Genomic DNA, 12,122 nt, shown 5'->3' on the forward strand with positions numbered 1-12,122 from the left:
CACTTCAATCCACTTGTTCCAATGTTGCTTTTAGGAACAACATGAGCTGCTTAGTGAACCTGAGAGAATTACAAGTTCATAACTATAAATACAAGTTCATAACTATAATTACAAATTCATAACTATAATTACATATTCATAACTATAATACTCTGTGTCCACACTTAAGCTCCTTGTTTTGTCTTTCCATGTCTCAGCAAGTGAAATTGCATACAGAGTAAACATATTCTGGCTTTTTAGTAATTAGAAACATTTCCAAAGAAACCACCTGTAGGGAATCACTCACCCATGTAATTGCGGTGATAGATAAACAGAGGATACATTCCCAGTGGACAGTTACGTAATACGTAAAATTAAAAACGTAATTATTTATAGTTATCAGCCCCAAGCTCCTAATTACAGTAGTTACAACTAAGGGCCGAGATAATTGTCATCTTTCAAACGTCTCTTATGGTTAGTTATACTACTATAGTACATAAACTCATTTAGTACTTTTTAAAATCAGTGTTTTTACATAATCTTCCACTCTTTAAAAATGTCTTAGTGATTTCAATGAGCATACAGTCTTGTACGAACAGTATAGTCACAAACAACAACATATTGTAATAAGGAAGATGACACAAGTGCAGTGACACACAAAATGTTATCCTGTTCCTATAAATGCAGAATGCCTTGATGGTTGTTATAACTGGGGTAAAATGGGCAACAAATGCCTCACTGGCATTGAAGGTTGAATACTTTTTTGTGAGATAAATACACTTCCACAGAGACATGACAGGGAATCCGTATCCAGTTACAGGAACTGTTATATGTAAATAACACAGGGGGTTCAAATAAAACACAGGATTTTTAAAAGATTTTCTTAATAATTTTCTAACCTGGTATTATTATAATACATATTTTATAGTGAGTCAGGGCCAAATTCATGAAAAGGGAACTTGTTGACAGCCTATCTGTGCCTATTTAAAATTAAAAGTGCAATCGTAAGCAGCTGCTTTCACTCATTCCTATCAAAATTACACCTTGTTCGAATAATGGTTAACTTGTTTATTTAGATGCAACAAGAACAAAAAAATAATGGTTTTACATCAATCACTAAATAAAAAAATAAAATACGTAGGAAGAGTGTACACAAATATACACATTTCACTACAACTCTGTGGTTGATAGAGAATCCCAAACATTTATTTATAGGCTCTATACGCTCTCCTGGAGATGTGTCCCGGGATTTTTATTTCTCTCTCTCTTTACTTGTGTCTGAAACATCTCTTCATATGTATTTGTATTTACCCCTGCTTTCTTTAAATAACAAAGCAGCACCCCTAGTTAGCGGCATTTCTGATGCTCTGTTTGTAGAAGGTGATGCCGTTAAGAATATACAAAATTATTTGATATTCTTTTTTGGAACATTTTCATAACTTTTCTACTGTACTGTGTATACAAGCTTCTGACACACAGTGGACACGCTAGCAGTCCCTCATGACAAAATTGTGATAAAATCACAATTTCTAATACATTATTTTAGAGTATAAACATTCATTCGGTAGTACTACTGTTTGTCTTCACACAAAAGAAACATGAGAGACTCCTAGTGCAGACTTCACTGGGCTCAGTTTGCAAAATTCACTATTTACTATTCACTAGCTACTGAGAAAGTTTTTCAGAACTAAAGAAAACACCAAATACAGATCTAACCCATTGTATCTTCAGTTTTAAAAACAGCTCTTTCAAATCTTGATTGTGTGTGTGTGTGTGTGTGTGTGTGTGTGTGTGTGTGTGTGTGTGTGTGTGTGTGTGTATATATATATATATATATATATATATATATAGTGAACTGAACAATAAGCTCCAATTGATATGCATCAATTTTTTTAACAGTTGTTCTTACATAAGGCTGAGTTGTAAAAACACCTCAATACACGTTTCTTTTAAATCTTAGCAGCAGGGGGAATACCTCCATAGCTCAAACAGAACTGGAGTGTCAAACAGATTTGGAGGGGAATGTGAACAAATGCAAACAAACAAACTGGAAACTTTCTTCACAAAAGGCTTGTTAATTATATTTTAAAACCAAACCAAACATCATTGTCAAACACTGCTAAGCACTGTGGTCATCACCATCTTTACTAGGTTCAAGGGTACAGTTAGCGATCCTTAGTGATGACCTATGATGATGCACCAACATCTCACATAAAGCCAAGCAATACAACTTCCAATAGTAAATCCCCATCAATTCCAAAGCTACAGTGAAATGATTTTTAGATGATGTTTCTCAAAGGTTATATAAATAACTGTGCTGATAAAATACAAGTTGTTCAAATAAGCTAAGTGATGACAGGCTATACGTTTTTACAGTTTCAAATCATTCTGCATAATCATCATTACATTTCAGTTTGTCACCTAAATGACAAACTGACAGCAATAAAAATAAACTCCGAAATTACTCTTAATTGTATAACGATGGTAGCAAATTCCAATCTGCAATTAACCTTTTTCCATTAAATAAAGTAGTCTTAAAGGCAAGTGGCAAATCTGAACAATTGTTTTGGTTAGACTGCTTTTCGGCTTGTCCTCTGCTGAACCCATATTTTAACTCTTCTATTTTACACACCAGTGCCGGAAAATCTGCTGGTAAAAGTGTTCACAGATTCTGAACATTATAGAACACTAATATACTGTACTTTTCACATATCGTTTGTGTTTGCCCAATATAGCACACTTCAGTAGATACTATAATTCTATTTTATTCTATTACTGTACTTTGAATACAAGTTCCTTTTAGAATAAAAGCATGCAAACACAGTGGAAAAGCATTAATTCCCACAGCCAACATCAACAAATAATCCTCCCTCTTAATAACATTGTATATGGATCACTTTAGGATCGTTAGGATTTAAGAGAGCAGAGAAAGAGAAAAAAAAATAACCTTAACATGAATCTTTCAGAAGATATAGAAACATACAGCATAGTGTAAAAAATATATATTACATATTGGAAAAAATGTATATCACATACAAAATAGAGAGAAACACACATTTTAAGATTACTTATTAATCACAGAAAATCCTATTCTAAAAGGAGGAACTGAAAAAGCCACTAAAAAGTACATACCAAATTTTACATTTTCATTAAAAAGTCTGGAGGCTTACCAGTTGTCAACAATGCCTTGTTCTCCCAGCTTCAGCTCCTCACAGGGCCTTCTGTTATCAGAACAGAACCCTCAGCTTCCCAGCATCTGAAGTATAAGAGTAGCCAGGCTCCAGGTGGGAAAGTGTTCCGACCCGACACAGATTCTGTTAAGTTAACGGCAGGGAGGCAGGCTGGTTAAGTTCCTTGCGAATTCTGAATTGATATGGACACCATACAAGAGAGCTTCAATGGGGAGAATATTCACTTTGCTTTGAGCAGTGCACCAAATGATCCCATTTCTGCCGCTGGATGATCCAGTGAGAAAGGGGGAAAAAAAAACACTGCTATCCATGTGTTGCTAGGAAACACTGTGTTTCTGACCTGAATTCTTAGCTAAGTTTGGTGTTACCCTGGAAGCCCAGCTATAATGTGTTTTTTTTCTTCTGTATTTCACAATGAAGTAAAGGATTTGACAGCAGTCAAAGACCAGGGTGAACCACATTAAGGGTTTTAAAACAGCAGTAAAGACCTTTGTGGATAAAGACCTAGGGATACGGTGTTGATGTGAGATGCTCTAGTATGGTACAGTACAAAACAGCTTTCAGGCTTTTAACAACCATTCTTCATAAAGGGGCTATTTGCATGTCATTGTTTACGAACTTATCACCCCTCCCTTTAGATACACAGTGAATTTTTAAACACAGCGTGACCTGTCTACTTCTGCGCAGCATACTAATCCTCTCTGCTTCAGCTGGATGCATATCACAGCACTCAGCACTGAGTTCTTACGCAGTAGCCTTCAGAAGGAGGCAATGGATAGGGTCACTTGTTGCCTACATGTACTTACTAGAGTAAGTACCTTTGCTGCCGACCACACAACTGGCAGCTGGCACTTAAAAATGGGTGTGAAATCACATCTATCTTAACAAATGAAATCTATGCAGTTCATGTTTACAATGCCAGACTGCTACCACATTGTGCATACCATTGAATCAAAAGAGGGTTTTAAAATGCTGGCAGTATTACAATTTAAAAAAAAAAAAAAAAAAAAAAAATATATATATATATATATATATATATATATATATATATATATATATATATATATATATATATATATATATATATATATATATATAAAAAAAAAATGGAAATTACTTTTAATTAACTAATAATAATATTATTATTAATATTAATATTATTATATTATTATTAATAATAATACACAGTTTTCATTGACAAAAAGACCATTGTACTGGTAAAAACATGACCACTAACTATTGTAAAACTTTGAAACTAATTTAAATAAGCAGTTAATGGTAAATACATTTAAATAAGATTTAGCTGGAAATCGCTCCTAATTGCAACACTATCCCACAGAAGTACCAGAGCCAATCCGACGCTCCGGAATCCCCAGCGAAGACTGGCGACTTTGCACAACCAGGAAGTGAATCTGCGCACACCTGGCTGAATGACTAAACCTACATGCCAGACTTAAACTACAGTGCTTTTACCAGGTGAGTCACTCGAGGACTCCTGCACATCTATTTATTTTCAAATATAAAACTTGCTCCAAGCACTGTTCTAATACAAGTAGCACCTTGCCTCAAGAACAGTTTTTACACTGGATTTTTATATACTGCAGAATATGGAATACCGGGAATGCAGCAATTGTCCTGAGTGTTGTTTTCCCCACAGTCATTTTGAAACAAACTGCTAGTGTAAAGCTTGATAGTTATGATACTTAGCTTATTACTGTACCTCCTTCTTAAACAAAACCATATAAAGTGGCTATAACACCAACAGCCAAACTGGTGCCCCAACAGTGTAGACTGATAGGGTTAGAACAATTCGTCAAAATATTATCAATACATCTTTTTTTTCTCTTTTGATTATTTTTATTACTACAAAAATATTCGAGATAAACACCACTGCTGTAAGCAACCTACTTGTGCCAGAGTTCCAGCAGGTATAAAAATGAGTTCCTTATAATTTTAATTGAGCAAGGGACCCTACAGGCTAGACGCCCAGTGAGCTCAGGTGGACACCTGCAGGGCTGGCCTTTGTCCTTTAGAGGCTCGTAGCTCGCTGACATCCACCCTTGAGTTCATGGATGTAGAAGAGGAAGCTGGTTTGGTCGGGGGATGAGATGACATACAATGAACCTTCAGTTTTTCTGAGCTGTGTGGGGAATTGCTGTGGTGAGGGGAAAGAATTATTCAAAATTGTGGAGAAAAGTGGTGGTAAAATAATTATGCACTCTAAATAAAACAATTAAAATACATGTGCAACCAAAGCTTATTTTAAATTCACTGGTATATAAGGGGAAAAAGAAATGTCTAGAGAGCCATTTATCTATGCCAGTCATATCTCATAGTCCCAATAATCTCTCAAACACTGGTCGTGAAGGTCCAGAATGAACTATGCAAGCACACTGATTCACGCTGATGAATAGTAGCCAAGTAACACTGCAGCCATTGTTGGGTAGAAAGAGCTCAGGAAGAATAGCCTCTCTCAGAGCAGAAGTAGAAGAATTCTGTCCAGCAGCCAACTACTTGGAAGACTAATTACATACTTTTACTGTTCTGCAACCTGATTGAGTTTCCTTTCACAAAACTGGCATTGATAGACCAGCCTTATGATTATATTTTAATCGACTCTCAGTTCCAGTTTTTAGAAAAAGAAAGGTCGTTGTCAAATGGATTTTTAATGAAAAAAAAACGTATTTAATGTGTCTTATCAGAAATATAAACCAGGTGGTCCCTAATAAAATTCCCTAATTCAAAATTAGACACCACCACAAAAACTGTTAATCTTACACTACACCTTACCCAGCATCTCAACAGACAAGCACTTTGTCTCCGAACATACACACAATTCACTGCTACGTAACTACATGCAAATTGCAATAACTATACTCACTAAAAAAGTTTCTTACAGTTTTAAAGAAACAGGTGCTTTTTCATGTCACTATTCCTGTAAATCACTTGTGTTTTCATGTTTTTTTTTTTTTTATGTGGGTATTTACAGTACTCTTGCTGACGTTTATTTAATTGATCTACATGTGGCAGATCTAAAAACTACTACCTGACAATGCCTAAGGCAAGAGAATCCTCTGTCTTTAGCTACAATGGAAGCCAAAACCAGCTAAAAAACTATTTGAAATATGGCACGGTACTCTCTGTGTTAAAATGAAGTCAATGCAATCTGCAGTTTTGTAACCTGCCCTGGATCTTCTGAATAAATAAATAAATATCCCTCTTCTCATCTGATATTTCATTTTTTTGTGTGTGTATTTATGTGAACCTATAGTAGTTATAAATACACTAATTCATCATTTATTTTCACTTACCGTGCAGCTGTGTGCACGTTTATGACTGAGAAGTAATGAACGGGTTCCTTGTCAACAACACATTTCCCGAGGGAGAAAGTCGACAATGTACAATAAATTTAAAATATTTAAACTATCAAAAACACATGCATGTACTTTGCAAATATTTTTAAAGCAAGCAATAGGCACCAGAACTTCCTGAACCTTACTGGTGCTGTAGCTTACAACGGTCATGTGACACACACTACCTAAATAAATAAATAAATACATAAAATATGCTCATACCGTAGGATACCAACCACAATACTCATAAAATTGGAATGAAATATTAAATCTAGTAATGTTAAATAAACTCAATACACTATGACATTACTTACATCTACTGCTGAACTTCTTCATTAGCATGACTCGCACAGGACTAAAGGCGGGGAAAGGTACAATTTAATGTACTGACTGATGACCACTCCACTCCACCCTGGTTCTATCTGACTTTTTACTAAATTTGAGGACATTTTGTGGGAATAGTCACGTTAATGTAGTTGCAGAGGGACAACACAGTGGTGACTATAGGTCATAACATAAATGCGAACATGTAAACTAATTTAAGCTCCTAAAAAATAGACTATGTGTTTACATTTTACCCCGTTTCTGTTCACAATCACCCTCTGTGTGCAGTAAATGGGGTTAAAGTGAACAGTGAATTAAGTGTGGTATCATTACAATTACACAATCAACTACCGGTTATTTATTGAAAAAAAAAAATTTAAAAATATTTAGCGAAGAGCATTTGTCCCTTTACTAGTAAATAATTTGGTGAAACATTAAAAAGTACTTTGTATTAACTGGCACCTGGCTTCAATAAGGTAGACCTAATAAGGTAGTCAAGCGACCCTGTTTTCATAAGTCTCCTGGCAATAAACTTACAAAAATACAGCTTGGTAAACACCATATTGTAATTCAGCACATTGAAAATAAATAACATAATGTGTTTACCAACTTTTCCTCAAAAATGCCAATACAATGAACTTTTGTGGGACCGACCGGCCGTCCGTCCATATAGAACGCAATGTTATATTTTAGCAACTAGAAATAAATAATCAAACTGAGTAGCAGTGTGTGACAGGCAGATTTTGTATTTTTCCTTTTTTGTATCCTACAGTGTACTATGTTCCATTGACTTCTTTAACATCTCGTGCTGCTCTAGACAAATCAATGAATTTGTTTAAATAATATGTGCACATATTTACATACTGGGGCAATATATAACAACATTTTTTTTAAAAATCGCCATTGATTTATGAATTGTATTTTAATTTAATCGTGTAGTGCTGTCTTTCTGTACCATTCGAACGATTGATTGCCCAGGATATACATTGAAATTATTAAACACATTTCATCAGAAAGAAACTTGATAGGGCCAAGAAACGTTTTAAACATATAGTATGTACAGTGAGAAAAATCACCAGAGAGATTGATGCTCCATTGCCGTCAAAATCTATGCTGGAAATCTGTGCTCCCTTTTCTCAATCAAAAGTCAAATATCATGAACTGTGACAAAACAGCATCTCTGGTGATTATAATACTTTTGCAGGAAGGTTTTTGGAATATTTCAGGCTATACTGCACTCATTCAGGTAAGATAAACACAAACCGAATGAGACTTCCCTTTTAAAAAGCTTTTGTCTACTTCCAATAAATAAATATGCAAGAAACTAACATTATTTATTATGTCTTCATTAAAGTACAAGAATGAGTTCTGTTAATGCTTCTGCTCTTATCAATCTGGTAATGATTACCAACATTGTGACGAGTCATAAGAAGTTCAAAGTTAATGGGTCAAAGGTACCTCACAAATCTTTGTGAATAGGTCCTATGTTCTTGAAATGACTATATTTTATGTGTTGATAATGTTGCTAGACCCTGTTGAATTACAGAAATGTGAAATACATGCCAAATAAACACCCATATTAACAATTAAACTGTTTTATTTCTGTGATTCTGACGTGTGGGATGGACATGTGGCTCGGACATGTCACCCCGTCAGACCTCAGTTAGCACTTCTTGGCCTACCTACCTAGCCTTATGTAAATCAACATTAGGTAGTCCAAGATTAGCGCCAATCTGTGTCGGTAAAACCAGCCATAATTGTTCATATAATCCAACAACCCAAAATATATTATAAAATGGATGATTGTCAGATATTAGTGCAATATTAAGTTGGTTAGAAAGAACCATAAAAAGTAAACTTTGCATTTGCACAAAGAATGAGACAACCAACCAAGCTGCTCTTCGGTGTTAACAATACTGTGTACTATAATGACGCACATACTGAGGACAGATTATGCACCCATCATGCCAGGTCAGAATAAGGTGACTGATAAAGTCGTTCAGTCAACAGCATAAAGAAAAAAATAGCAACAATGCTGAGCCTTGAGGAAGTGTGGCAGATTAAGGTTTTTTTTTTTTTTTTTTTTTTAAAGAAAGCAATAATATATGATGCTCCTTATAATACCACTGCTTTTATGTCATTCTCACATTGCAGGTAGGAGGCACAGTAGTGAAGAGGCAGGTCGGTAGCTAAGACAAACAACATGCCAGCTCAGTGTTTTGTCAACAGGATTGATTAAGTAACATACATCATCCCTATATGTGTTTATTTTAGTTTGTTTAGTAACAACTAGACACAAACACAAACAAAGCAATTCCTGGTAACATTGTAAAGGGAATGCTACTTCTGGCATGTAAACATGAAGTTAAATTAATATGTGGAAAAATGAATGGAATGTAAGGAATAAGTACACTTGAAGTACATAACGTAAACAGGATCCTGATATGTGAATTCCTAAATAAACTGTCAATAAACAGTTCATTTCTATTCGACAATACGAGCAATCCAGTTCCAGAGAGTGTGAAGTCACTATATGACAAGAGGTTAAATAAATGTCTTAACAAAATGGTTCATTTTTACTGGATGGTGATCCTGCTTACTACCAGATGGGACTGAATAACAAGGAGTTAAATCGCCTTGCCCAGAGTCACACGGTGACAATATCAACATTTGGGCTCCAAATTCCAACAGTGGTAAAGACAGTACACACAAGCCTATGTGCTAAACCTTTATTGTGTTCTTTAACAAATCACTGTTTGGTTTGTCGGCCCTGTAAATTATAAGAGCAAATTCAAACTGATGAGCCTGCACTAAAATCTCTAGGTCAGTTCTCTCTCTGTATACAAGAAAACATTTCTATTTACTTATATCCCACTATTTACATAGATGAAGATGGAGATGGAGAGCAACAAACATATGTATTTCAAAACATTGTACTGTGAAATTTAAAACCTTTTTCTTATTTATAAGAATTGGCTATTTTATACTACTTCAACCTGACACCCGTGCAATTAGTTGTTTCATTGATCAGACACTAATTACATAAACAATGAAAGTTTAAATATATTTTTGTATTAAAAAAACACCCATTAAAGTACTTTACTTTATGCCAAGCAGAATGAATTGTCATTACTTTTAAGAAGTAAACCCCTTTAAGTTAAAATATTAAAAAGAAGATACTAATCCTCTATAAAGTATGGTATTTGAAACGGGCAAAGAGTTGAATGATCAAGCATACAAATTTGGAGGAGGCAGATGTGCTCTTGTCTCCTCTATAGTTATGAATAGCACATCTATTAACCAATCATATTCTTCCATTTCTTCAACTGGCTTGCATGGAACAGTAAGTAAAGTCATCTAATGAAATAGCCAAGGGTGGCATGCCTCCCCTCCCTTTTTGCATGTTTTAGCCAATCACGGGACATGCGCCCTCCCACATTGATGACCTTGGATGCTAATACTGACGATATATATATATATATATATATATATATATATATATATATATATATATATATATATATATATATATATATATATATATATATATATTAATTAAAAGTACTGTTTCTGTTAGTTTCTTCAAATTACAATGTACTTTGCTCCTGAGTTAAATTTTGGCTGAATTGCTTACTTTTTTATGAAACAGTTTCATATGTACAGAACGGTATATCATTATTTTGTCAGTCATTTATTTAGGGTTATCAAATGAAGTCAACAGAACGTGCTTGATTTGTGTCTGCCTTTCTCCTGCCTTAACAACTCTTTTTTAGGAAATATTTTATGCAAAGTATATTATAGTGAAGTGTCTTGAAATCTAAATGCTATATTAATGTTATACTTGCCAAGTCTCCCCCTCCCCTCGCTCGCTCTGCATCTTAATTCAGCTGCCAGTGTTGTGTTATAAAGTGGTTCATCGTCACAATGTGGTACGTGTACCAAAACGTGACCCGTGTAATGTTAGAAAGGGGTACGCTGTCACATTGAGAGTGGTACGCTGTGAGATTGGTACAGGTGCAATCAATTGCGAAGTGATGTGATTTCCTATTGTCAAACAGAAATACATTTACCACTAAGTATACATACGTTTTATGCAAACTTAAATTGGAAACAGAGAACCAATTTCTCTAAAAAGAAAAAAAAAACAATTCACGACAAACAAGACAAAAAGACAAGTCCACCGCAGTTCTAGAAGTAAAAAAAAAATGTACAAGATCCAATGTATTGCATATGATAAATATTTGCATATTATTTTCTTAATGGTTGAAATTTAAAAAAAAAAGATGAAAAGGACAGAAAATAGCAAAACCTATCAGAAATTGTTTATACGTTTAGGCATACGTGAGCAAGCGCAGGGCGTTGCGTACCACTTTTTACCCGCTTACCTGAAAATAGCACCGTATTTTCAAAAGTTGTCAGGTATGGTTATATACAGTGGATTTTTAAACATATACTGTCAGTGTAACAGTTACATTTATTAGAATAAACTATGACGGGCTACTGTTTTCTCTGCTGGCTATTGTAGAAAATGTGTTCAACAACAGCCTTAAATTGGGGTAAAATGTTAAGAAGATATAAAGTGTCAGTCAGAATACACTAGAATACACTGCTGCTGGGGGCTTAAGCAAGGGCACTGGAACTAGGGGGTGCTGCGGGTGTGACAGCACCCCCTTGCAGGGCTTCCATAATATACGGGAGTTAGTTTTGTTCAAAGGCATTCAGCACCCCCACTTTAAAAATTGTTCCAGTAACACTGGGCTTAAGGGGGCCCCAAGCCATCTGATTTTTTTTGCCTCCCCATTTTTATTGGCCACTGGTTGCCGTTTCATATCCACAAAATTAGAATGTTAACCAATAAATAAACCCGTTTGACGCTATACACCTGTTATTTCAGCAGCATCTAGCCAACAGCCAACAGCCAATAGCTGCACCTGGAATCGATCCAACAATCTGCCTGGTACACTGCTGTACGAAGATAATCACCATTTCCCACTGTCTGTCTTCAAGAAAGAGTTTACAATTCTTGATTTCATAAGTTTTACATACTTAAAAGTCTTAAAACATCTTTAAAATAACATGTAGTACATAATAATAATAATAATAATAATAATAATAATAATAATAATATAGAGTACATTAAACAACGGCGATATCTTTCGTTTGGTATTACATTAGGCAGTATTACTAGTTTTGTGATAGTGTCGTCAAAAACTTAATCAGCTCGTCACCGCAAACCTGCAGATAACAACGGAGCAAAGTGAGTATAGCCTACTGA

At 34.9% G+C, this 12,122-nt stretch overlaps 1 protein-coding gene across 4 annotated transcripts in view; it reads right to left on the reverse strand.

Annotated features, from left to right (window-relative positions):
* LOC121327880 (CRACD-like protein) overlaps positions 1–12,122 on the reverse strand; it is a 38,674-nt gene that overhangs the window by 26,102 nt on the left and 450 nt on the right. For 2 of the 4 annotated variants that reach the window (XM_041272184.1, XM_041272182.1), the window contains exon 2: positions 3,150–3,293. The exons of the other annotated variants lie outside the window; for them this stretch is intronic. The gene's annotated coding sequence lies outside the window, so the exon portion shown is untranslated. The remainder of the gene's footprint in view (positions 1–3,149; positions 3,294–12,122) is intronic. 4 annotated transcript variants of the gene reach the window in all.

This window comes from Polyodon spathula, chromosome 15 (assembly GCF_017654505.1).
Source record: "Polyodon spathula isolate WHYD16114869_AA chromosome 15, ASM1765450v1, whole genome shotgun sequence".
NCBI lineage: Eukaryota > Metazoa > Chordata > Actinopteri > Acipenseriformes > Polyodontidae > Polyodon > Polyodon spathula.